The 26,929-nt window shown below is 44.0% G+C and overlaps 2 pseudogenes; both read left to right on the plus strand.

Moving 5' to 3' along the window:
• Positions 1–5,870: 5,870 nt before the first annotated feature.
• On the plus strand, positions 5,871–8,346 carry LOC106562679 (zymogen granule membrane protein 16-like; annotated as a pseudogene).
• A 12,855-nt stretch (positions 8,347–21,201) lies between these two features.
• On the plus strand, positions 21,202–22,478 carry LOC123739002 (zymogen granule membrane protein 16-like; annotated as a pseudogene).
• Positions 22,479–26,929: the final 4,451 nt, after the last annotated feature.

Consider the following 26,929-nt stretch of genomic DNA (forward strand, 5'->3'; position numbering starts at 1 on the left):
TAAGAGCGGATGACGACGCTGGATTCTGGAGAAAGGGACTGGTGGAGAGCGCCCAACGAAGCAGACGCACAGAGGGAGGAGCTAGGCAGCATGGCGGTATGTGCACTATGTCGCCCATAAGCACTCAGAGCCCGGTGCGGTCGATACAGGCTCTGTAACGTTGTCGGGGACAGCCAGCCGGCTGCCAGGAAAAAGTGCGCCGGTGCAGCGTATCTGGCCTCCAGTGCGGTCTCGGCCCAGGATATCTCACGCCTGCTCCACGCACGATACCCTGCATTCCCTAGCACAGCCCAGTTCGTCCTGTGCCAGCGCTTCGCCCTTGCCGGGCTAGAGTGAGCATTGAGCCAGGACGGGTTATGCTGGCTGTAAGTGTCAGACCTCCAGGGAGAATCCTGGGCCCAGGATATCCTACGCCTGCTCCAGGTATGGTGCTCCGCATTCCCCAGCACAGCCCAGTTCGTCCGGTGCCAGCGCTCCGCTCTTACCGGGCTATAGTCAGCATTGGGCCGGGACGGGTTGTGCCAGCCCTGAGCGCCAGACCTCCAGTGCGCCTCCAAGGCCTAGTACATCCTGTGCCTGCTCCACGCACTCTCCGTCCAGCGATGCTCCTCAGGCCGGAGCCTCCAGTGACGCTCCTCAGCCCGGAGCCTCCAGTGACGCTCCTCAGCCCAGAGCCTCCAGCTACGCTCCCCAGCCAGGAGCCTCCAGCGACGCTCCTCAGCCCAGAGCCTCCAGCGACGCCCCTCAGCCCGGAGCCTCCAGCGACGCCCCTCAGCCCGGAGTCTCCAGCGACACCCCTCAGCCCGGAGTCTCCAGCGATGCTCCTCAGGCCGGGGCCTCCAGCGACGCCTCTCAGCGCGGGGCCTCCAGCGACGCCTCTCAGCGCGGGGCCTCCGGCGACGCCTCTCAGTCCGGGGCCTCCAGCGACGCCTCTCAGCCTGGGGCCTCCAGCGACGCCTCTCAGCCCGGGGCCTCCAGCGATGCCTGCATCAATGCCTTCCTCTTGCAGGAACTGCTGACACACTCCAGCCACATGAGGTCTAGCATTGTCTTGCATGAGGAGGAACCCAGGGCCAACCGCACCAGCATATGGTCTCACAAGGGGTCTGAGGATCTCATCTCGGTACCTAATGACAGTCAGGCTACATCTGGCGAGCACATGGAGGGCTGTGTGGCCCCCCCAAAGAAATGCCACCCCACACCATGACTGACCCACCGCCAAACCGGTCATGCTGGAGGATGTTGCAGGCAGCAGAACGTTCTCCACGGCGTCTCCAGAGTCTGTCACGTCTGTCACATGTGCTCAGTGTGAACCTGCTTTCATCTGTGAAGAGCACAGGGCGCCAGTGGCGAATTTGCCAATCTTGGTGTTCTCTGGCAAATGCCAAACGTCCTGCACGGTGTTGGGCTGTAAGCACAACCCCCACCTGTGGACCTCGGACCCTCATACCACCCTCGTGGAGTCTGTTTCTGACCGTTTGAGCAGACACATGCACATTTGTGGCCTGCTGGAGGTTATTTTGCAGGGCTCTGGCAGTGCTCCTCCTGCTCCTCCTTGCACAAAGGCGGAGGTAGCGGTCCTGCTGCTGTGTTGTTGCCCTCCTACGGCCTCCTCCACGTCTCCTGATGTACTGGCCTGTCTCCTGGTAGCGCCTCCATGCTCTGGACACTACGCTGACAGACACAGCAAACCTTCTTGCCACAGCTCGCATTGATGTGCCATCCTGGATGAGCTGCACTACCTGAGCCACTTGTGTGGGTTGTAGACTCCGTCTCATGCTACCACTAGAGTGAAAGCACCGCCAGCTTACAAAAGTGACCAAAACATCAGCCAGGAAGCATAGGAACTGAGAAGTGGTCTGTGGTCACCCCCTGCAGAACCACTCCTTTATTGGGGGTGTCTTGCTTATTGCCTATAATTTCCACCTGTTGTCTATTCCATTTACACAACAGCATGTGAAATTTATTGTCAATCAGTGTTGCTTCCTAAGTGGACAGTTTGATTTCACAGAAGTGTGATTGACTTGGAGTTACATTGTGTTGTTTAAGTGTTCCCTTTATTTTTTGAGCAGTATAGATAACTCAACCTACTTACACAAAAGCAATTGTGCTTTACATTGGCATTTTATTTTTTATCAATAAGGTCCTACATTACATATTTGTATTACTATCAAATCAAATCAAATGTTATTGGTCACATACACATGGTTAGCAGATGTTAATGCGAGTGTAGCGAAATGCTTGTGCTTCTAGTTCCGACCATGCAGTAATATCCAACAAGTAATCTAACAATATGTTAATTGAACTATCACATTTTATAGATAGGTAGTAACAAGTGCCTCCGGGTATTTCACTTAGTAATGTGTATATAAACTTTTATTTATTTTCTCACTTTGTAACTTCTGCTGATATTTATCTGGTTAATCTGCAAAAAATGAAATCATATTGTTTTCCTGTAGTAACATGTACAGGTTGCCAGTGATTTAATGAAGATGTGAGTATTGTAACAGATTAAGAAAACGTCGGACAATAATGGAGACAAAAATGTTGGAATCTCATGTGCACATCTAGAATTAAATTGAAATACATGTACTGAAACAAATATTCTACAATAAAATACTGTAGGTATTTGAGCAAACCAATGAACTAACCATCCTGTTAATGACCAGATCCACTTGTCTTTTTCAGCGTGTTGATGTTTGAAGGGAAGGAGTACCTCTTGGTGTAATAAAACAACTGAAGATTGGGAGACTGATTTTGAGTGATTTTCGTACACATTCATACAATTTTGGTACATTCTTTTAATTGTTCGGTTGTTAGATTGTATATTTTTTTAATCCCTATTTCAGATCATTCATTTGTTACAATTCAAAAGAACACAATGAGTATTTTTCAAATCAAATCAAATTTTATTTGTCACATACACATGGTTAGCAGATGTTAATGCGAGTGTAGCGAAATGCTTGTGCTTCTAGTTCCGACAATGCAGTAATATCCTACGAGTAATCTATCCTAACAATTTCACAACAATTACCTTATACACACACAAGTGTAAAGGAATGAATAAGAATATGTACATTAAAAAAATATATGAATGAGTGATGGTATAGAACGGCATAGGCAAGATGCAGTTGATGGTATAGAGTACAGTATATACATATGAGATGAGTAATGTAGGGTATGTAAACATATAAAAGTGGCATTGTTTAAAGTGACTAGTGATACATTACATCAAGATGGCAAGATGCAGTAGATGGTATAGAGTACAGTATATACATATGAGATGAGTAATGAAGGGTATGTAAATGTTATATGAAGTGGCATTGTTTGAAGTGGGTAGTGATACATTTATTAGATCCATTTTCCATTATCAAAGTGGCTGGAGTTGAGTCAGTATGTTGGCAGCAGCCACTCAATGTTAGTGATGGCTGTTTAACAGTCTGATGGCCTTGAGATAGAAGCTGTTTTTCAGTCTCTCGGTCCCTGCTTTGCTGCACCTGTACTGACCTCGCCTTCTGGATGATAGCGGGGTGAACAGGCAGTGGCTTGGGTGGTTGTTGTCCTTGATGATCTTTTTGGCCTTCCTGTGACATCGGGTGGTGTATGTGTCCTGGAGGGCAGGTAGTTTGCCCCCGGTGATGCGTTGTGCAGACCTCACTACCCTCTGGAGAGCCTTACGGTTTTGGGCGGAGCAGTTGCCGTACCAGGCGGTGATACAGCCAGACAGGATGCTCTCGATTGTGCATCTGTAAAGGTTTGTGAGTGTTTTTGGTGACAAGCCAAATTTCTTTAGCCTCCTGAGGTTGAAGAGGCGCTGCTGCGCCTTCTTCACCACGCTGTCTGTGTGGTTGGACCATTTAAGTTTGTCCATGATGTGTATGCTGAGGAACTTAAAACTTTCTACCCTCTCCACTACTGTCCCATCGATGTGGATAGGGGGGTGCTCCTTCTGCTGTTTCCTGAAGTCCACGATCATCTCCTTTGTTTTGTTGACATTGAGTGTGAGGTTATTTTCCTGACACCACACTCCGAGGGCCCTCACCTCCTCCCTGTAGGCCGTCTCGTCGTTGTTGGTAATCAAGCCTACCACTGTAGTGTTGTCTGCAAACTTGATGATTGAGTTGGAGGCGTGCATGGCCACGCAGTCATGGGTGAAGAGGGAGGACAGGAGAGGGCTGAGAATGCACCCTTGTGGACCCCAGTGTTGAGGATCAGCGGGGTGGAGATGTTGTTACCTACCCTCACCACCTGATGGCGGCCCATCAGGAAGTCCAGGAGCCAGTTGCACAGGGCGGGGTCGAGACCCAGGGTCTCGAGCTTGATGACGAGTTTGGAGGGTACTATGGTGTTAAATGCTGAGCTGTAGTCGATGAACAGCATTCTCACATAGGTATTCCTCTTGTCCAGATGGGTTAGGGCAGTGTGCAGTGTGATTGCGATTGCGTCGTCTGTGGACCTATTGGGGCGGTAAGCAAATTGGAGTGGGTCTAGGGTGTCAGGGAGGGTGGAAGTGATATGGTCCTTGACTCGTCTCTCAAAGCACTTCATTATGACGGAAGTTTAGCTCAGTTACCTTAGCTTTCTTGGGAACAGGAACAATGGTGGCCCTCTTGAAGCATGTGGGGACAGCAGACTGGGATAAGGATTGATTGAATATGTCCGTAAACACACCAGCCAGCTGGTCTGCGCATGCTCTGAGGACGTAGCTGGGGATGCAGTCTGGGCCTGCAGCCCTGTGAGGGTTGACACGTTTAAATGTTTTGCTCACATCGGCTGCAGTGAAGGAGAGCCCGCAGGTTTTGGTAGCGGGCCATGTCAGTGGCACTGTATTGTCCTCAAAGTGAGCAAAGAAGTTGTTTAGGCTGTCTGGGAGCAAGACATCCTAGTCCGCGACGGGGCTGGTTTTCCTTTTATAGTCCGTGATTGACTGTAGACCCTGCCACATACCGCTCGTGTCTGAGCCGTTGAATTGCGACTCTACTTTGTCTCTATACTGACGCTTAGCTTGTTTGATTGCCTTGCGGAGGGAATAGCTACACTGTTTGTATTTGGTCATGTTTCCGGTCACCTTGCCCTGATTAAAAGCAGTGGTTCGCGCTTTCAGTTTTGCGCGAATGCTGCCATCAATCCACAGTTTCTGGTTTGGGAATGTTTTAATAGACGCTGTGGGTACGACATCACCGATGCACTTGCTAATAAACCCGCTCACCGACTCAGCGTATTCGTCAATGTTGTTGTTCGCCACAATGCGGAACATATCCCAGTCCACGTGATCGAAGCAATCTTGAAGCGTGGAATCCGATTGGTCGGACAAGTGTTGAACAGACCTGAGCGTGGGAGCTTCCTGTTTTAGTTTCTGTCTATAGGCTGGAAGCAACAAAATTGAGTCGTGGTCAGCTTTTCCGAAAGGAGGGCGGGGGAGGGCCTTATATGCGTCGCGGAAGTTAGAATAGCAATGATCTAGGGTTTTGCCAGCCCTGGTAGCGCAATCGACATGCTGATAGAATTTAGGGAGCCTTGTTTTCAGATTAGCCTTGTTAAAATCCCCATCTACAATAAATGCAGCCTATGTGGATTCCAGTTTACATAGTGTCAAATGAAGTTCATTCAGGGCCATCGATGTGTCTGCTTGGGGGGATATATGCGGCTGTGATTATAATCGAAGAGAATTCTCTAGGTAGATAATGCGGTCGGCATTTGATTGTGAGGAATTCTAAGTCGGGTGAAGAGAAGGACTTGAGTTCCTGTATGTTGTTATGATCACACCACGTCTCGTTAATCATAAGTCATACACCCCCGCCCTTTTTCTTAACAGAAATATGCTTGTTTCCTTATAGTATTTCCTTGATACTCCCTCCCAAAGTAGCCTAGACCAATTAGAAAACAATGTCTGACTTCTCTATAGTGACTGACTAAAGGTGTTCTTTGTCATGCTCCTTCCATCTAGAGCTGATGGAATGTTCAGCAGGTATAAATGCAGTTCTTAGAGGAAGCAGTAGACTAGAAGGACCTTGCAGAGACAGAGAGATAAGAAGCTTTCACAGGTTTTCACACACATCTCAAGATAGCACTGTGGGTAACTACATAACTAATTAAATTGAAAACTTGTATTCAATGTATGATACTAGTGTGGGAAATGTTATGAAGTTAATACTCATTATCTCTTGGTACTTGGGCACAAACATGTTGGCCCTTTTGCCTCTAAATTTAAATTCAATGATCTGACATTATTTTTAATAATTAGCTTAGCACTACAAGAGTGATTGTAGTAAACAAGAGTAGGTTCAACTTTTTAGATCTGTTTTATAACATTTCACATTCAAGAATGGTTTGTTGTTTGTTACGTCACAATTCAAAAGGTTATTTTCTTTTCCCTCCTAGAAAACACTGGTTGACCTGACAGGTAAAAGGACTTAGTTGTTTTGACAAACTACTATGAAAAACATTATTAACTACATTTTTTCAAGTTTTACCATTTAAAGTGAAATGGAGTGAGTGAAACTGACTGAAATTAAAGGTCTTAAGTATTGATGCCTCCCTTTTGCAGAATGTTCTCAATCCTGGTTGTCACAGTGTTCTTGGCTAGCTGCTTGGCAATGCGTGAGTAATAAAAATACAATTCTGAATGATAATGATAAAATAATAGCTTTTGTGCTTTCACCAACTTGTTTTTTCAGTTCGACTTAGGAGTTCTTCTTTGAGACAAAAGCTGATGGATTAAATCATTGCAGAATGTACTTTAGTTAATTCATCTGCACTTTATTCATAATGTGTAGATCTTTCAGAAATGTGTTGGTAAAATTAAAACGATGTATATAGAAATATGTATTATTAATATAGCAAATATAGTAAACATATTGCCCATGTTATTTTAGCCATCAAAGACCCGTACTCGTATTCCTCTGCGGTGGGTCAGGGAGGTGGGACCCCATTTGCTTCCTACGGTGAGGGACGCATCACAGCAGTCAGAGTGTGGGAGATCAACAACAACTACTACTACAACTACAACTACAACAGCAACGCCTACATCAGCGGGTGAGCAGAAACTGACACATGAACAGACAACACTGACTCAGTCCAACTACACTACCCAACACACACCACTGACTCAGTCCAACTACACTACCCAACAGAAACTCTTTCTTTCTTTCTTTCTGTATTTATTTATTTGTTGTGTTTATTACATATTCAGTACATGACCAAACAATAGTGTTATCGTATCTAACCCAGAGTACAATGTAAAATGTCATTCCTTGATATTCTCTGACGCTACATGCTCTCTCGGTCTGAATGTGCCTTATCAAAACACAACCAACGTGAAAAGCTTCCTCTGTTTTAGGTTCCAGCTGAGATACGGCTCCACCTGGTCCCCTGTGTTTGGTCGTGAAGGGGTGAAAAGCAGGAGATGGAGCTGTTTAATGATGAGTCCATCGTCGAGGTGTCTGGGAAGTACAACCCAGCAGACTACATCTGCAAGCTGGTGTTAACCACCAACATGGGGCGCACTCTGTCAGCCGGCCTGCCCAACCAAGTCTCCTTCAACTTCTACCCAGCCAACATGGGCAATGAGCTGAGGCTGCTCAGTGGTCGCTTCAACGGTGCCGGGATCACCTCCATTGGAGCCCACTGGGGATTGGTGTACATGGAAGGGGCTGGAAACAGTACTCTGGAAACAGCACTGGAAACAGTAACTCCTACTTCTTGAAAAAAAAGTATGTCTTGCTCTTTGGGATGGTATCCCGGATACAGATTAAGCCTTGTCCTGGACTAGTTACTTTCAATGGAGATTCTCCATTCAACATGCTTTTTAGTCCAGGAGTAACTTAATCTGGGTCCAGAAAACTGACCCTATATGTTTGGACGGATGATTGACATAGACGCTCACAGAACTGTTTTTCATATCACTATCTGATGGGTGCTTCATGAGAATTTAAACTGAATGAATTTAAATGTTTTGAATACTTTGGAAGTATTTTTGAGGTGATTCCTCACTTGAAGCAGTACAAAAATACTTCTAAACATTCAAATTCAATCAGTTCAAATTCTCATGAAGCGCCCATCAGATAGGGATATTAAAACAGTCCTGTCAGCGTGGGTCACAGACCACATGCGTTTTTACACATCATTTGAGGTTATCACAATTTATCACAACAAATTAAAGAATCATATGGGAATTAAAGGATTAATTATATCTTTGATTAATTGAACAATCAATTATTATGGGGAGATAATTGCGTCTCAGGGTGCTTCACCTTCACTATTTTATACACGCTGTATTAGTTATTTGTTGTTCCTTTTCTGCTACATCTGCTTATGGACATTTTAATAAAAAGCATTAACCCTTAACAGTGAAAAGAAGGTTTTTACATCAAACAGTTTGCAATGATTTCTCTCCTCATATGAATACAATGCATATTCCCCTTAATTACACCTGAAGCCTATGTGGTTTATGAACGCCTTATGAACCTGTCTTCGATAAAAATCAATCAGGCTACTGTGAGGTCTACCTGTGTCGATTCTAAGCTTCCTGGAGCAACCGGAAGTTGTTAAATACACCCTAAAGGTGTTTTGATATAACTAACATACAGATTGTGAAAATCACTCAATTCAACCCTGTGTAAATCCGTAAATTCTTGACGTAAAGACTTAAAGCTCAGGATTCTGTGAAAGCCTACCCCAATGACAAAATGTGTCGATTCTAACCTTCCTGTGCCAACCGGAAGTGCCTTAAATTGGGGTCAGAGTAGCTTTTTTGAAGGGTTAAAAAAGTCACATCTTTCAAAATCTTCATATGTGTGACTAGGCAACCCTCATGAATTGTAAATTAGTCATTTATCCCATCAGATGACAAAGAAAAGCTCTCCCCCCCCCACACACACACACACACACACACACGGACACACACACACACACGGACACACACACACACACACACACACACACACACACACACACACACACAGAGCAAGGATGGAGTGACAGTGTGCGGTGCTTAAAGACACAAAGAGCCTGCAATGGCATTAGCATTATCTCTAGGCTGTGCCGAGTTCAACGAGATGCCCCACTTGACCGTAGCTTGCTCGGTCTGAGCGCATCGACCTTAAATAAAAGTAGGCCCAAAATGAAGCCTGTCCCTAAATTTCAAGTGTTTTTGGGTGACAGCGAGAGAACAGTTAGGGTTACAAGCACAATTCCACCTCTGGAACGTTCCTGAGGTCCTCCCGATCTGTGCAAGCCTAACGGTGACCGTGTGGCATTAACCCTTAACAGTGATAAGAAGGTGTTTACATCAAACAGTTTGCAATGACTTCTCTCCTCATAGGAATACATTGCCTATTCCCCTTAATTCAACCTGAAGCCTATGTGGGTTATGAATGCTTTATGAACCTGTCTTCGATAACAATCCATCAGGCTACTGTGAGGTCTACCTGTGTCGATTCTAAGCTTCCTAGAGCAACCGGAAGTTGTTAAAAACACCCTAAAGGTGTTTATATATATCCAGCCTGCAGATTGTGAAAATCACTCAATTCAACCCTGTGTAAATCCGTCAATTCTTGATGTAAGGACTTAAAACTCAGGATTCTGTGAAAGCCTACCCAAATGACAACGTGTGTCCATTCTAAGCTTTCTACAACAACCGGAAGTTGTTAAAAACACCCTAAAGTTGTATTGATTTAACCAACCAACTGATTGTGAAAATCACTGAATTCAACCCAAGTGTAAATCAGTCAATTCTTGACGTAAAGACTTAAAACTCAGGATTCTGTGAAAGCCTACCCCATTGACAACATGTGTCGATTCTAAGCTTCCTGTGCCAACCGGAAGTGCCTTAAATTGGGGTCAGAGTAGCTGTTTTGAAGGGTTAAAAAAGTCACATCTTTCCAAAACTTCATATGTGTGACTAGGCAACCCTCATGAACTGTAAATCAGTCATTTATCCCATCAGCCTGGCCCTAAATTTCAAGTGCTTTTGGGTGACAGCGACGGAACCGTTAGCGTTAGAAGCACAATTCAACCTCAGGAATGTTCCTGAGGTCCTCCCGATTTGCGCAAGGCTAACCTATTCCCCTTAATTCAACCTGAAGCCTATGTGTTTTATGAATGCCTTATGAACCTGTCTTCGATGACATACCATCAGGCCACTATGAGGTCTACCTGTGTCAATTCTAAGCTTCCTGGAGCAACCTGAAGTGGTTAAAAACACCCTAAAGATGTTTTTCTATAACCAGCCTGCAGATTGTGAAAATCACTGCATTCAACCATATGTAGATCAGTCAATTCTTAACGTAAAGACTTTAAACTCAGGATGCTGTAAGAACATACCCCAATCAGGATATTTTTTTTACTTATAGCTTCCTGTGCCCACCAGAATTGCCTTAAATATGGGTCACAGTGGCTGTTTTGAAGGGTTAAAAAGTCTGATAATTTAAAAACTTCTTATGTGTGACTAGGTAACCCTCATGAACTGTTAATCAGTCATTTATACCATCAGATTTGCAAAAAAACTAACACACACACAGCTAGGACATAGTGACACAGTGTGGGGCTTAGAGACATACAGTGCCTGCAATAGTTACCTTTGTTCGAACGATCAAAGAACCGTCAGACCTAGAGCTCTGAAACTTTAGAAACCTGTTCTAGAGCTCAAGTAGATATTGCACGGTGAGTTATGTGGCTCTAGACGGTTCTCAGACCGAGAAACAGCCTCATACATTTGCAATATGTTGAATTCATTTTGACATCACGAAAATGGCAACATTTAGAAATATCCCAGAGTCGCAAGACTAGGTGCATTGAAACCGCTTCGGCCCATAGAGACGGACCCCAACGTTTCTGTCCGATAGCTCATTCAAGGACACCGTAGCAACGCCTGGAAAAAGTATATTTTCAGCAACAATTAAGGTCGTTGCTCGGGCACCGAATGACCTATCGAGCCGAAACTTGGGATTCGGGGTCGCCTCACATAGTCCAACACATACTGTCAGAGCTGGACTCACAGCTAGAACGTAACTATGTGTTTTACATTTTTATTATGGTTTAATCTGAAGGCGCTATGAATTATGGGCCTGCTCTGATATATGTGATAGTTGGCTTCTAAACAAGTTGGAAAAAGTGGGTTTGGTGTCAGATGGTATCAGTTTGGTGTCAGAATGATACCTAATTGACTGTTGGAGTCCCACTTCTCTCATGTCACCATCGAGTGATGGAGAGGAACCACTAGTTCATCGGGCCAGTCAATTTTGCATTTCTGCAGTATTTTTGAGCATGTCAAATTTGTGATGCTAAATGCCCATTGAAAAATATTGCAACAAATTGCAACATATTGTATATTTGCAAAATGATTCAATAGTGAAAAACATCACCAAATGGACATGATGAAAACATCACAACGAGCGATGGAGAGGAACCACAGTCACTGCCCGGCCATCCTGAGATCATCGGGCCAGTCAATTTTGCATTTCTGCAGTATTTTTGACCATGTCAAATTTGTGATGGTAAATGCCCATTGAAAAATATTGCACCAAATTGCAACATATTGTACATTTGCAATATGATTCAATAGTGAAAAACATCACCAAATGGACATGATGAAAACACCACAACAAGCGATGGAGAGGAACCACAGTCACTGCCCGGCCATCCTGAGTTCATCGGGCCAGTGAATTTTGCATTTCTGCAGTATTTTTGAGCATGTCAAATTCATGATGGTAATTCTCATTTTGGAAGTTTTTCAAAAAATCGTTAAAAAACATCAAAATCCCACTTCTCCCTCATCATACATGACAAATAGACCATCTAGGTTGATTAATGGCTTAACCTGTTATGGCTAGGGGGCAGTATTATCATGGCTGGATAAAAAACGTACCCGATTTAATCTGGTTACTACTTCTGCCCAGTAACTAGAATATGCATATAATTATTGGCTTTGGATAAGAAAACACTCCAAAGTTTCTAAAACGGTTTGAATGGTGTCTCTGAGTATAACAGAACTCAAATGGCAGGTCAAAACCTGAGAGATTCCTTTACAGGAAGTGGCCTGTCTGACCATTTCTTGAACTTCTTTGCCATCTCTATCTTTTACAAAGGATCTCTGCTCTAACGTGACAATTCCTACGTCTTCCATGGGCGCTCAGAGCCCGGGAAAAACCTGAATGTCGTCATCCCAGCCCCAGGCTGAAACACATTATCGCCTTTCTCAAGTGGCCGATCAAGGGACTGTGGGCTTAGGCGCGTGCCCTGGCCGCCCCCGTCTTTGTGATTTTTCCTCTGTTTGCCGAAAAGGAGATTCCCGGTCGGAATATTATTGCTTTTTTACGAGATAAATTGCATAAAAATTGATTTTAAACAGCGGTTGACATGCTTCGAAGTACGGTAATGGAATATTTAGATTTTTTTTGTCACGAATTGCGCCATGCGCGCGATCCTGATTTACCATTTCGGATAGTGTCTGGGACACACGAACAAAACGCCGCTATTCGGATATAACGATGGATTATTTTGAACCAAACCAACATTTGTTATTGAAGTAGCAGTCCTGGGAGTGCATTCTGATGAAGACAACAAAAGGTAATCAAACTTTTATAATAGTAAATCTGATTTTGGTGAAGGCTAAACTTGCCGGGTGTCTAAATAGCTAGCCCGTGATGCCTGGGCTATGTACTTAGAATATTTCAAAATGTGCTTTCACCAAAAGCTATTTTAAAATCGGACATATCGAGTGCATAGAGGAGTTCTGTATCTATAATTCTTAAAATAATTGTTATGCTTTTTGTGAACGTTTATCGTGAGTTATTTAGTAAATTGTTAGCAAATTCCCGGAAGTTTGCGGGGGTATGCTAGTTCTGAACGTCACATGCTAATGTAAAAAGCTGTTTTTTGATATAAATATGAACTTGATTGAACAAAACATGCATGTATTGTATAACATAATGTCCTAGGTGTGTCATCTGATGAAGATCATCAAAGGTTAGTGCTGCATTTAGCTGTCTTCTGGGTTTTTGTGACATTATATGCTAGCTTGAAAAATGGTTGTCTGATTATTTCTGGCTTGGTACTCTGCTGACATAATCTAATGTTTTGCTTTCGCTGTAAAGCCTTTTTGAAATCGGACAGTGTGGTTAGATAAAGGAGAGTCTTGTCTTTAAAATGCTGTGAAATAGTCATATGTTTGAAAAATTGAAGTTTTGGGATTTTTGAGGAGTTTGTAATTCGTGCCACGCTCTATCATTGGATATTGGCGAGGCGTTCCGCTAGCGGAACATCTAGATGTAAGTTAATAAAGGCCTGGAAGACTGAAGGAGCTTTATACAGGCCAAAAGATATTACGAGATACTCGTAAAAGCCTGTGGTCGTGGGAAAAGGCCGCTTTTACATTCTACAACTGCACGAATGCGCACCAGATTGTAGTCTCTCCTCAAGTTCAGTTTGTGAAGTACTGCACACCATGCATTTGTTTGATAATGGTTGAGATGAGGGGTAAAGGATAGCTGAACTTAACAGTGGCTTTTTTCAGAGTTCAAAATTCAAAGCAGGAGCGCAGTCCCCCCATCTTTCTTTTTAACAAAAACAAAGCTCGAGCAGGCTGTTGACGTAGAGGGGCGGATAAAACCCTACTGGAGGCTCTCCTGTACGTAGGTCTCCATGGCCTCGGTCTCTGCATAGGAGAGGGGATAGACGTGTCCTCCCGGGAGGGCTGCGTCAGACAGCAGATCAATGGCACAGTCCCCAGGGGCGATGAGGAGGCAGGCGTGTAGCCTGGGTCTTAGAGAAAACCCGATGCAGATCCTGGTATTCCTCTGGTAACTCCACTTGAGGTGTGTGGTCCAGACTTTCCACCGTAGTGGTGTTGACAGACACCACGAGACACCTTCCCTGACACTCCTGCAACCAACCCAGCAGTCTCCCCTCGGACCAGGAAATAACAGGGTTATGCCAGCTCAACCAGGGGAGACCTAACACAACGGGGTGCGTGGGGTTGTCTATAAACAAAAAGGTGATCTGTTCTAAATAAGTGTCATGGTTCAGCAGAGAAACGGGAACAGTGATGTGATGTACGAGCCCTGGCCCTATTGGACGATTATCCAGGGCTCGAACCGGAATGGGTGTCTAATCTAAAAGATTCCAGGCAGCTCCGGAAATCAGAGCTAACAATCAGAGCTAACGGGAGTGTGGGGCTAGGGTATTCAGGGAATTTAATGGGAAAACACTGTGGTTGAGCTGACAGAAAAGGAGGGGAGAACTTGCATCCCACCTGGGTTGGAGCAGGAGAATTCCCTAGCTTGTCACCTCCTCGCCTATTAGTGGATAGAGGGCAGGTTGGGGAGAAATTACCCCTTACTACACAATAGGAGCAGAGGCCCAGATTCCTCCTGCTCCTACGCTTTGCCTTAGGCAAACGTGCAGAGCCCACCTCCATCGGCTCCGGCCACAGAGCAGGTGTAGCCATGGGCTCCGGATTCCGTGCAGGTCTTTGGTCGGGACCGCAGGAGGTTGTCCAAATGAATCGCCATGCTGATGAGCTGGTCGAGTGACAGGTTGTCATCACGGCAACTCCACCTGTACCTCCTCCCGCAGTCCGCTGCTGAACACGGTGACCAGAGCCGACTCATTCCATCCGGTGGAGGCTGTGATATTCCAGAACTCCAGAGCGAACTTCGAGGCGGTCCTAGATCCCTAGCGTAGTCAGAGTAGGCGCTCACCCTCCTCTCGGCCCTGCACAGGATGACCAATCACCGAGTGGAAGAAGGTGAAGCGCTCGTAGGACTCGACCTCAGGTCCGCCATTTCACAGACCGCGGCACCCCAGTCCAGGGCCCTTTCGGTCAGTGCCGAGATGACGTTGGCAACCCTGTCTCTCCCAGAGACAGCCTCATTGTAGTGAGCGAGGTACAGGTCGCATTGCAGAAGGAATCCCTTGCATCTTGCTGGCGCGCCGTCAAAGCACTCCAGAAGGGACAGGGGTATTCCGGCTCAGATGGGATGGAGGCTGGCTCAGATGGGACAGAGGCAGGTAGTGGTGTGGTGGCTGGTGCTGGAACCGGTGCTGGAGACTGAAGGGACTGCACATTCCCCTCCAAACGCAGGATGGTTGCCAGAACCCTGTCCATGGCGCTGCCGAGTCTGGAGAGACAGTCCTTGATCCTGGACTGTCTCTATGATGGTTGACAGCTAGTCTCCATTTAGTAGGTTGGTTATTCTGTCACGCTGTATAAGGATAGGAGACAAGCACAAGAATACGTAATAGGGGGATTTATTTTATCCACCCAAAAGAGCGAGGTGTAAACCTCCAAATAATACATGGGACGAGACCCATAAAACAAGTGCACAATAACACGAAGCATGGAAGCCGATACAACAGCACAGGTGCTCACAAGACCAACGGACATGGTAACAATAACCAACAAGGACAATGGGGAACAAAGGGGGGACATACACTTCCGGTCTAAAGTTCTAGAACACCAACTCATTCAAGGTTTTTTTTTCTTTTACTATTTTCTATAATAATGTGTTTCTATAATAATAGTGAAGGCATCAAAACTATGAAATAACATATGGAATCATGTAGTAACTAAAAAAGTGTTAACAAATCTAAATGTATATTTGAGATTCTTCAAATAGCCACCCTTTGCCTTGATGACAGCTTTGCACCCTCTTGGCATTCTCTCAACCAGCTTCACCTGGAATCCTTTTCCAACAGTCTTGAAGGAGTTCCCATATATGCTGAGCACTTGTTGGCTGCTTTTCCTTCACTCTGCAGTCTGACTCATCCCAAACCATCTCAATTTGTTTGAGGTTGGGGGATTATGGAGGCCAGGTATTCTGATGCAGCAGTCCACTCTCCTTCTTGGTAAAATAGTCCTTACCAAGCCTGGAGGTGTGATGGGTTATTGTCCTGTTGAAAAACCAATGTATACGTCCATTGATTTCTGCAATTTTTTACCCATCTACCAATAGGTGCCCTTCTTTGCGAGGCATTGGAAAACCTCCCTAGTCTTTGTGGTTGAATCTGTGCTTGCAATTCACTGCTCGACTGAGGGACATTACAGATAATTGTATGTGTATATATGTATAATTGTATGTGTGGGGTACAGAGATGAGGTAGTCATTCAGAAATCATGTTAACCTCTAGGGGTGTGGGACGCTACCGTCCCACCAGGCCAACATCCAGTGAAATTGCAGAGCGCGAAATTCAAAAATACTAAATTCAAATATTTAACATTCTTGAAAATATATGTGTTATATATCAAAATAAATCTTAATTTCTTGTTAATCCGGCCGCCGTGTCAGATTTCAAAAAGGCTTTACGGCAAAAGCAAACCATGCGATTATCTGAGGACAGCACTCAGCACACAAAACATTATGTACAGTTACCAGCCAAGTAGATTAGTCACGAAAGTCAGAAATAGCAATAAAATTAATCACTTACCTTTGATGATCTTCGTATGGTTGCACTCACAAGACTCCATGTTAAACGAAAAATGTTTGTTTTGTTTGATAAAGTCCCTCTTTATATCCAAAAACCTCCATTTTGTTTGTGCGATTTGTTCAGTAATCCACTGGCTCAAATGTGATCGCAAGAGGCAGACGAAAATTCCAAATAGTATCCGTAAAGTTGATATAAACATGTCAAACGATATTTGTAATCAATCCTCGTGTTGTTTTTAGCCTAAATAATCAATATTATTTCAACCGGACAAAAGCTTCGTCAATATAAAAGGAAAACAAGAAAGGCGTGCTCTCAGTCGTTCGCAGTAACTAGCTCTGAGGACATCCCAGGGTCCACTCACTCAATGTTGTCAATCGCCCTCATTTTTCAGAATAAAGCCTGAAACAATGTCTAAAGACTGTTCACAACTACTGGAAGCCATAGGGAACGTAATCTGGGTCCTATCCCTTTAAATGGTGGATAGGCTTTCATTGGAAAAACAGCCATTTCAAGGTAATGGCACTCCCTGGATGGATTTTCCTCAGGTTTTCACCTGCCATTTCAGTTCTGTTATACTCACAGACATTATTTTAACAGTGTTAGAAACTTTGGAGTGTTTTCTATCCAAATCTACTAATATATGCATATCCTAGCTTCTGGGCCTGAGTAGCAGGCAGTTTACTTTGGGCACGCTTTTCATCCGGAGGTGAAAATAATCCCCCCTACCCTAGTGAGGTTAAACACTATTATTGCACACAGAGTCAGTCCATGCAACTTACTATATGACTTGTTAAGCAAATCTTTACCTCTGAACTTATTTAGGCTTGCCATAACAACTTATTGACTCAAGACATTTCAGCTTTTCATATTTAATTAATTTGTAAACATTTCAAAAAACCTAATTCCACTTTGACATTATGGGGTATTGTGTGTTGTCCAGTGACAAAAATCTCAATGTAATCAATTTTAAATTCTGGCTGTAACACACCAAAATAGGGGAAAAGTCAAGGGGTGTGACTACTTTCTGAAGGCATTGTATTTGTATTTTCCACTCCCTACCAAAGTAGCCTGACAAATTAAAAAACAACAGGGGTAGCCTGGGACAAGAATTTGGCATTGGCATTTTATCTACACCAGCCCACATCACTATGAGCGCTGCCAACTCCATACACACACACACACACACACACACACACACACACACACACACACACACACACACACACACACACACACACACACACACACACACACACACACACACACACACACACACACACACACACACACACACACAAAATCCCCAAACATACACCCTGACCCTACACCTCGTACTTACACACAGGCACTGGTGCTGACACGTAACACTGGCAGTACAGTACAGTGTTTCTTAACCATTTCTGTACCAGTGACTTACAAGACATGGTCCTCCTCCTCTTTCTTAGCCATCTGATGTTTAAAACAAATACAATATGAAAAACACCACTGGAGATACAACTCACCACTAGAACTGGGCTCTAGACATTTGGTTTGCCTCCCTGTTGTGCTGTCTATCTGTCTCAGCATCTTCTCTGCTGTCACTCTGTGCTTATTCTTGTTCTCTTTCTATCTGTCTGTCTGCTTCAGCCTTATACGTTATAAAAGCCAAGTTAACGACTTGGGCTATATTGTTCCCCTGAATGAACATCTCCCCTAAGTGTTACTATTACAGTGCTTTAAGCACCAGCTATCTGAGCAGCTCACAGATCACTGCACCTGTACATAGCCCATCTGTAAATAGCCCATCCAACTACCTCATCCCCATACAGTATTTATTTATTTATCTTGCTCCTTTGCACCCCTGTACCTTTTGTTTATTCCATGTGTAACTCTGTGTTGTTGCATGTATTGAACTCCTTTGCTTTATTCTTGGCCAGGTCGCAGTTGTAAATGAGAACTTGTTCTCAACTTGCCTAGCTAGCTAAATAAAGTTGAAATAAAAAAATTACAAAATAAACAGCGCTCCAGACTAACATTTTCCTCTGGTGTCACAACATTTTACAGTTGGGGGCACCAGCCCCAAGTAATCATCTTATAAAGTCATTATTATTGCTTTATTAAGAATTATAAATAATGAACTACTGAGGTATTCAAGTTGTTTCATCTAACATGTCCAAGCAGGAATGCGTGATGCAACCTAATCCAGTGATTGTCATGAACTTTGGGTTGACAACAGACTATAGTTCTTATATTTTACTGTCAAAGTAGGACTCCAGAATGTCCAGATTTTGTTCTTTTGTTGAATAGAGATGAATTACATACATCTTTATGTGAACTAACTACTGTACACTGACCAAAAAATATAAACGCAACATGTAAAATGTTGGTCCCATGTTTCATGTTTCGTGAGCTGAAATAAAAGATCCCAGAAATGTTCCATAAGCACAAAAAGCGTATTTCTCTAAAATGTGCACAAATTTGTTTGCATCCCTGTTAGTTAGCATTTCTCCTTTGCCAAGATAATCCATCCATGCGACAGGTATGGCATATCAAGAAGCTGATTAAACAGCATGATCATTATACAGATACACCTTGTGCTGGGGACAATCAAAGGCCCCTCTAAAATGTGCAGTTTTGTCACACAACACAATGTCACTGATCTCTCAGGTTTTGAGGGAGTGTGCCATTGGTATGCTAAATGCAGGAATGTCCACCAGAGCTGTTGACAGATCATTTAATGTTAATTTCTCTGGTATAAGCCGCCTCCAACTTCGTTTTTAGATAATTTGGCAGTACGTCCAACCGGCCTCACAACCACAGACCACGTGTGGGCGAGCGGTTTGCTGATGTAAACATTGTGAACAGAGTGCCCCATGGTGGCGGTGAAGTTATGGTATGGGCAGGCATAAGCTATGGACAACGAACACAATTGCATTTTATCGATGGCAATTTGAATGCACAGAGATACCATGACAAGATCCTGAGGCCCATAGTGGTGCCATTCATCCTCCGCCATCACCTCATGTTCCAGCATGATAATGCACAGCCCCATGTCGCAAGGATCTGTAAACAATTCCTGGAAGCAGAAAAGTCCAAGTTCTTCCATGACCTACATACTCACCAGACATGTCACCCACTGAGCATGTTTGGAATGATCCGGATCAATGTGTACGACAGCGTGTTCCAGTTCCCTCCAATATCCAGAAACTCCGCACAGCCATTGAAAAGAAGTGGGACAACATTCCACAGTCAACAGCCTGATCAACTCTGTCAAACCTGATCCTGACTGGTTTTATGATCCATACCGCTACTTAATGGTATCTGTGACCAACAGATGTATATCTGTATTCCCAATCATGTGAAATCCATAGATTAGGGCCTCATTTATTTATTTCAATTGATTGATTTCCTTATATGAACTGTAACTCAGTAAAATCTTTGTAATTGTTGTAAACTTTCACTTGTATTTATTGTGTGATACTGGTGTGGGAAATGGTATGAAGTTAATACTCAACATCTCTTGGTATTTGGACACAAACATTTTGGCCCTATTGCCTCTAAATGAAAATTCAATTATCTGACATTTTTATGTGACAGTAGCTTAGCACTACAAGAGTGATTGTAGTAAACAAGATTAGGTTAACATTTTTAGAGCTGTTTTATATTCAAGGATGGTTATATTCACATTCAAGAATGGTTTGTTGTTTGTTACTTCACATTTCACAATTCAAAAATGTGTATTATCTTTTCCTTCCTGGTTGACCTGACAGGTAAAATTCCTAACTTGTTTTTTGTGAACTACTATGAAAAACATTATTAACAAACTTACTTTAAGTTTTACCATTTGAAGTGAACTGAAATGAAATTACATGTAAACAACATTAATTCAACCAGTGTGTGCCCAATGGGTAGTTACTGAGATAAATTTGCATTCTTCCCCAGCAAAAGAAAATAGATAACTGAATTTACATACACAAAAGTTGTTAATATAGCAAATTTGATTTATATTGACCTTTTAGCTTATTTTGTATGTTTTTATCAATAAGGTCCTACATTATATATTTGCATTAATATGTTAATTGAACTATCAAATATTAAGGATTGGTAATAACAAGTGCCTCAGGGTATTTCATCTTACAAACTTTTATTTAATTTTCTCACTTTGTAACTTCTACTAATATTTATCTGGTTAATCTTCAGAAAATGAAATCAGATTGTTTTCCTGTAGTAACATGTACAGGTTGCCAGTAATTTAATGAAGATGTGAATATTGTAACAGACTAAAGAAAACGTTGGACGATAATGGAGACAAACATTTTTTTATCTCATCTGCCCCTCTAGAACTAAATGTAGTGAAACAAATATTTATACACATTGTGGCCCTTTTGCCACTAAATTTAAATTCAATGATCTGACATTAATTTGAATGTGACAGTAGCTTAGCACTACAAGAGTGATTGTAGTAGAACAAGAGTAGTTTCACGTTTTTAGAGCTGTTTTATAACATTTCACATTCAAGAATGGTTTGTTGTTTGTTATGTCACATTTCACAATTCAAAAGGTTATTTTCTTCTCCCTCCTAGGAAACACTGGTTGACCTGACAGGTAAAATGACTTAGTTGTTTTGACAAACTACTATGGAAAACATTAACTACATTTTTTCAAGTTTTACCATTTAAAGTGAAACGGAGTGAGAGTAAAATTGACTGAAATTAAAGGTCTTAAGTATTGACACCTCACTTTTGCAGAATGTTCTCAATCCTGTTTGTCACAGTGTTCTTGGATAGCTGCTTGGCAATGCGTGAGTAATAAAAATTAAATTCTGAATTATAATTATTAAATAATAGCTTTTATGCTTTCACCAACTTGTCTTTTCAATTAGACTTAGGAGTTCTTTTTGAGACAAAAGCTGATGGATTAAATCATTGCAGAATGTACTTTAGTTAATTAATCTGCACTTTATTCATAATGTAAAGATCTTTCAGAAATGTGTTGGTAAAATTAAAAGGATGTATATATAAATATGTATTATTAATATAGTAAATATAGTAAACATATTGCCCATGTTATTTTAGCCATCAAAGATCCGTACTCGTATTCCTCTGCGGTGGGTCAGGAGGTGGCACCCCATTTGCTTCCTACGGTGAGGGACGCATCACAGGAGTCAGAGTGTGGGAGACCAACAACAACAAACTACTACTACTACTACTACTACTACTACTACTACTACTACTACTACTACAACAGCATCGCCTACATCAGCGGGTGAGCAGACCCTGACCCATGAACAGGCACCACTGACTCAGTCCAACTACACGACCCAAAACACACCACTGACTCAGTACAACTACACTACCCAACAGACACCACTGTCTCAGTCCAACTACACTACCCAACAGACACCACTGACTCAGTCAAACTACACCACCCAACAGACACCATGACTCAGTCCAACTACACTACCCAACAGACACCATGACTCAGTCCAACTACACTACCCAACAGACACCACTGACTCAGTCCAACTACACTACCTAACAGACTCTTCTTTCTTTCTGTATTTATTTATTTGTTGTGTTTATTACATATTCAGTACATGACCAAACAATAGTGTTATCGTATCTAACCCAGAGTACAATGTAAAATGTCATTCCTTGATATTCTCTGACGCTACCTGCTCTCTCGGTCTGAATGTGCCTTATCAAAACACAACCAACGTGAAAAGCTTCCTCTGTTTTAGGTTCCAGCTGAGATACGGCTACACCTGGTCCCCTGTGTTTGGTCGTGAAGGGGGTGAAAAGCAGGAGATGGAGCTGTTTAATGATGAGGTCATCGTCAAGGTGTCTGGGAAGTACAACCCAGCAGACTACATCTGCTACCTGGTGTTAAGCACCAACATGGGGCGCACTCTGTCGGCCGGCCTGCCCAACCAAGTCTCCTTCAACTTCTACCCAGCCAACATGGGCAATGAGCTGAGGCTGCTCAGCGGTCACTTCAACGGTGCTGGGATCACCTCCATCGGAGCCTACTGGGGATTGGTGTACATGGAAGGGGCTGTAAATGTCACGTCCTGACCAGTATAAGGGTTATTGTAGTTTGGTCAAGACGTGGCAGAGGGTATTTGTTTTGTGGTTCGGGGCGGTGGTTTATTTAGTAGGGCGTTTGATTTATTATTTCCGGGTTTTGGGGTAATGTTCTATGTTTGTATTTCTATGTGGTCTCTGGTCTTTTGTATTTCTATGTCTGGTTTATTGGGGTTGGACTCTCAATTGGGGTTGGACTCTCAATTTCTCGTTGCCTCTGATTGGGAGTCCTATATATGGGTATGTGTTTGGTTTAGTGTTTGTGGGAGATTGTTTCTTGTTTTGCCTGTGTGAGCCTGACAAGATTGTTTTGTTGTTCGTGAGTTCTTTCTTAATTTTGTTATTTTGGTGTTCGCTTTATTTATAAATAAATACAAGATGAGCATCCACATTCCTGCTGCGTTTTGGTCCTCCATTCCCGACGACAACCGTTACAGAATCTCCCACCACAAATGGACCAAGCAGCGGAGTAAGGAGCAAGGGGAATTCAATATGGACTGGCGGGAGAAATGGACGTGGGAGCAGATTCTGGCCGGAGAGGGCCCATGGAGGAAGTCTGGTGAGGACCGGGAACGCTACCGGGGAACACGACTGGCGTTTAAGCCCGAGAGGCAGCCCCAATAAAAAAATTTGGGGGCACATGGGTAGTTTGGCTGGACGAGGTTTGAGCCCCAGGCCAAATCCCCGTACCTTTTCTGGGCAACCAGTGAATGGACAGGTCCCGTGCTTCGGGGTAATGGGTACTGTGGCGAGACCAAGTATTTTTTAGGCCGGTACGCGCAATACCAGCACCCCGCATTTGCCAGGAGGAAGTGGGCATCCAGCCAGTAAGAGCAATGCCAGTTCTGCGCTCGAGACCGCCAGTACGCCTCTGCGGTCCAGTGCGTCAGCCCAGTCCGACTAGTCCTGTTCCCGCTCCCCGCACTAGCCCTGAGGTGCGTGTTCCCAAGCTGATACCTCCAGTACCAGCACCACGCATCAGGCTTCCAGTGCGTCAACCCAGTCCGACTCGTCCTGTTCCCGCTCCCGCACTAGCCCTGAGGTGCGTGTTCCCAGGCTGATACCTCCAGTACCAGCATCACGCATCAGGCTTCCAGTGCGTCAACCCAGTCCGTCTCGGCCTGTTCCCGTTCCCGTTCCCGCACTAGCCCTGAGGTGCGTGTTCCCAGGCTGATACCTCCAGTACCAGCACCACGCATCAGGCTTCCAGTGCGTCAGCCCAGTCCGACTCGTCCTGTTCCCGCTCCCCGCACTAGCCCTGAGGTGCGTGTTCCCAGGCTGATACCTCCAGTACCAGCATCACGCATCAGGCTTCCAGTGCGTCAACCCAGTCCGACTCGGCCTGTTCCCGTTCCCGTTCCCCGCACTAGCCCTGAGGTGCGTGTTCCCAGGCTGATACCTCCAGTACCAGCACCACGCATCAGGCTTCCAGTGCGTCAGCCCAGTCCGACTCGTCCTGTTCCCGCTCCCCGCACTAGCCCTGAGGTGCGTGTTCCCAGGCTGATACCTCCAGTACCAGCACCACGCATCAGGCTTCCAGTGCGTCAACCCAGTCCGACTCGGCCTGTTCCCGCTCCCGCACTAGCCCTGAGGTGCGTGTCCCCAGACTGGCACATCCAGTACCAGTACCACGCATCAGGCTTCCAGTGCGTCAGCCCAGCCTCGAGAGTTCGGCAATAGTGTGCGGTCCAGAGTATCCGGCAACAGTGTGCGGTCCAGAGTATCCGGCAACAGTGTGCGGTCCAGAGTATCCGGCAACAGTGTGCGGTCCAAAGTATCCGGCAACAGTGTGCGGTCCAGAGTATCCGGCACCAGTGTGCGGTCCAGAGTATCCGGCACCAGTGTGCGGTCCGGAGTATCCGGCAACAGTGTCTAGTCCGGAACCGAGGGAGACTGCCTGTGACCCGGAACCGAGGGAGTCTGCCTGCGACCCGGAACCGAAGGGGTCTGCCTGCGACCCGGAACCGAAGGGGTCTGCCTGCGACCCGGAACCGAAGGGGTCTGCCTGCGACCCGGAACCGAAGGGGTCTGCCTGCGACCCGGAACCAAAGGGGTCTGCCTGCGACCCGGAACCAAAGGGGTCTGCCTGTGACCCAGAACCGGGTGAGTCTGCCTATGACCCGGAACCAAGGGGAGTCTATCAGCAACCCGGAACTGAGTAAGTCTATTGACGATCCAGAACTAAATATGAGTAACGGTGTATCAAATAAGTCTGCCTACAGTGTGGAACGGAAGAGGTCTGCCTACGATCTGGAACGAGGGAGTCTGCCTACGGCCCGAAACTGATCAAGTCTGTCTGCATTCTGGAGGACAGTAGGCCGGAGCCAGAACCACCTCCTGTATAGGTGGGTTGGGGAGGGGTGTAACACAAATGCCATCGGTGACGGCAGCCACCCTCCCTTCCCTCCCTTTAGTTTAGGGGGATTTTTTTGTTGTTGTTTTTAAAAAAAAATATTTATGAGGTGCATCTGGGGTCTGCACCTTTAGGGGGGGTACTGTCACGTCCTGACCAGTATAAGGGTTGTTGTAGTTTGGTCAGGACGTGGCAGAGGGTATTTGTTTTGTGGTTCGGGGTGGTGGTTTATTTAGTAGGGCGTTTGATTTATTATTTCCGGGTTTTGGGGTAATGTTCTATGTTTGTATTTCTGTGGTCTCTGGTCTTTTGTATTTCTATGTCTGGTTTATTGGGGTTGGACTCTCAATTGGGGTTGGACTCTCAATTTCTCGTTGCCTCTGATTGGGAGTCCTATATATGGGTATGTGTTTGGTTTAGTGTTTGTGGGAGATTGTTTCTTGTTTTGCCTGTGTGAGCCTGACAAGACTGTTTTGTTGTTCGTGAGTTCTTTCTTCATTTTGTTATTTTGGTGTTTGCTTTATTTATAAATAAATACAAGATGAGCATCCACATTCCTGCTGCGTTTTGGTCCTCCATTCCCGACGACAACCGTTAAAGTAAACAGTACTCTGGAAAGTACGGGAAACAGTACCTCCTCTTAATTGAAAAAAAAGTATCTCTTGCTCTTTGGTATGGTGTCCCAGATACAGATTAAGCCTAGTCCTGAACTAGTTACTTTCAATGGAGATTCTCCATTCAACATGATTTTTAGTCCAGGAGTAACTTAATCTGGGTCCAGGAAACTGACCCTATATGTTTGGACGGATGATTGACATAGACGCTGACAGAACTGTTTTTCATATCACTATCTGATGGGTGCTTCATGAGAATTTAAACTGAATGAATTTGAATGTTTAGAATATTTTGGAAGAATTTGAGGTGATCCCTGAATTGAAGCAGTACAAAAATACTTCTAAACATTCAAATTCATTCAGTTTATATTCCCATGAAGCGCCCATCAGATAGGAATATTAAAACAGTCCTGCCAGTGTGGGTCACAGACCACATGCTTTGTTACATATCATTTGAGGTTATCACAATTTATCACAATAAATGAAAGAATAATATGGGATTTAAATGATTAATTATATATTTGATTAATTGAACAATAAAATATTATGGGGAGATAATAGCGTCTCAGGGTACTTTACGTTCATTATTTTATACACGCTGCATTTGTTATTTGTTGTTTCTTCTTATAGACGTTTTAATAAAAAGCATATCATTAATCATATTTCATTGTATTCCTTTTGATAAGAAAATACATATAGTAGTGGCCAAAAGCTACAATAAGCTAATCTTAACAAACCCTACCTCAATGGTGTCAATAAGGAACTACATTTATAACTGCAAGACAGTTAAAACGCTTATCCAATAGTGATGAAGGAGAAAAAAATCAATAGTTACATATCGGGATTTTATTTTCCACGATATATCATGTCGTATCGCACAACAATATCGCACTATTATGTTTGTGCTAGTTGGCTGTCTCTGCACGAAAACTCTTATTTTCCTTCATAGACTGTTCTTCATTTTCATTTTAAATATAAAGCACATTTTTGGGGGGCAATTTCCATTACTTTCTCATGCTTTCTAGTCTCTCTGCCACAGACATATAGTGAGCAATATGTTTGGAACATCGTATCACAATAAAATCACAGTGTAGAATCGTAATACATGTAGAATCATGAGAATCGTAATACATATCATATCGTCACCTAAGTATTGTGATAATATCGTATCGTGAGGTCCCTGGCAATTCTCAGAGCTACTATCCAACACACCCATAATGTCTGGAACGTATATCTGCTTTACCCATTCATAACATCAAACATTTTGTCTATGAAGTCTGCTCTCCTTCTAGCCTGGCATTGCATGACAAGCTGCATAGTGTTTTAGTTAAAGCTACAGTCTGAGATTTGGGAAGCTGTTCAATGTTCAGCTGTATACCAAAACAAGTGGTGGGGAGGGACACCACTTTGTGGCGAATCACAGACTGTGTGGTTGGTCTAGATTAGACAGTTTGATAGATGGGGTTTATACAGTA

The sequence above is a fragment of the Salmo salar genome, unplaced genomic scaffold (genome assembly GCF_905237065.1).
Source record: "Salmo salar unplaced genomic scaffold, Ssal_v3.1, whole genome shotgun sequence".
NCBI lineage: Eukaryota > Metazoa > Chordata > Actinopteri > Salmoniformes > Salmonidae > Salmo > Salmo salar.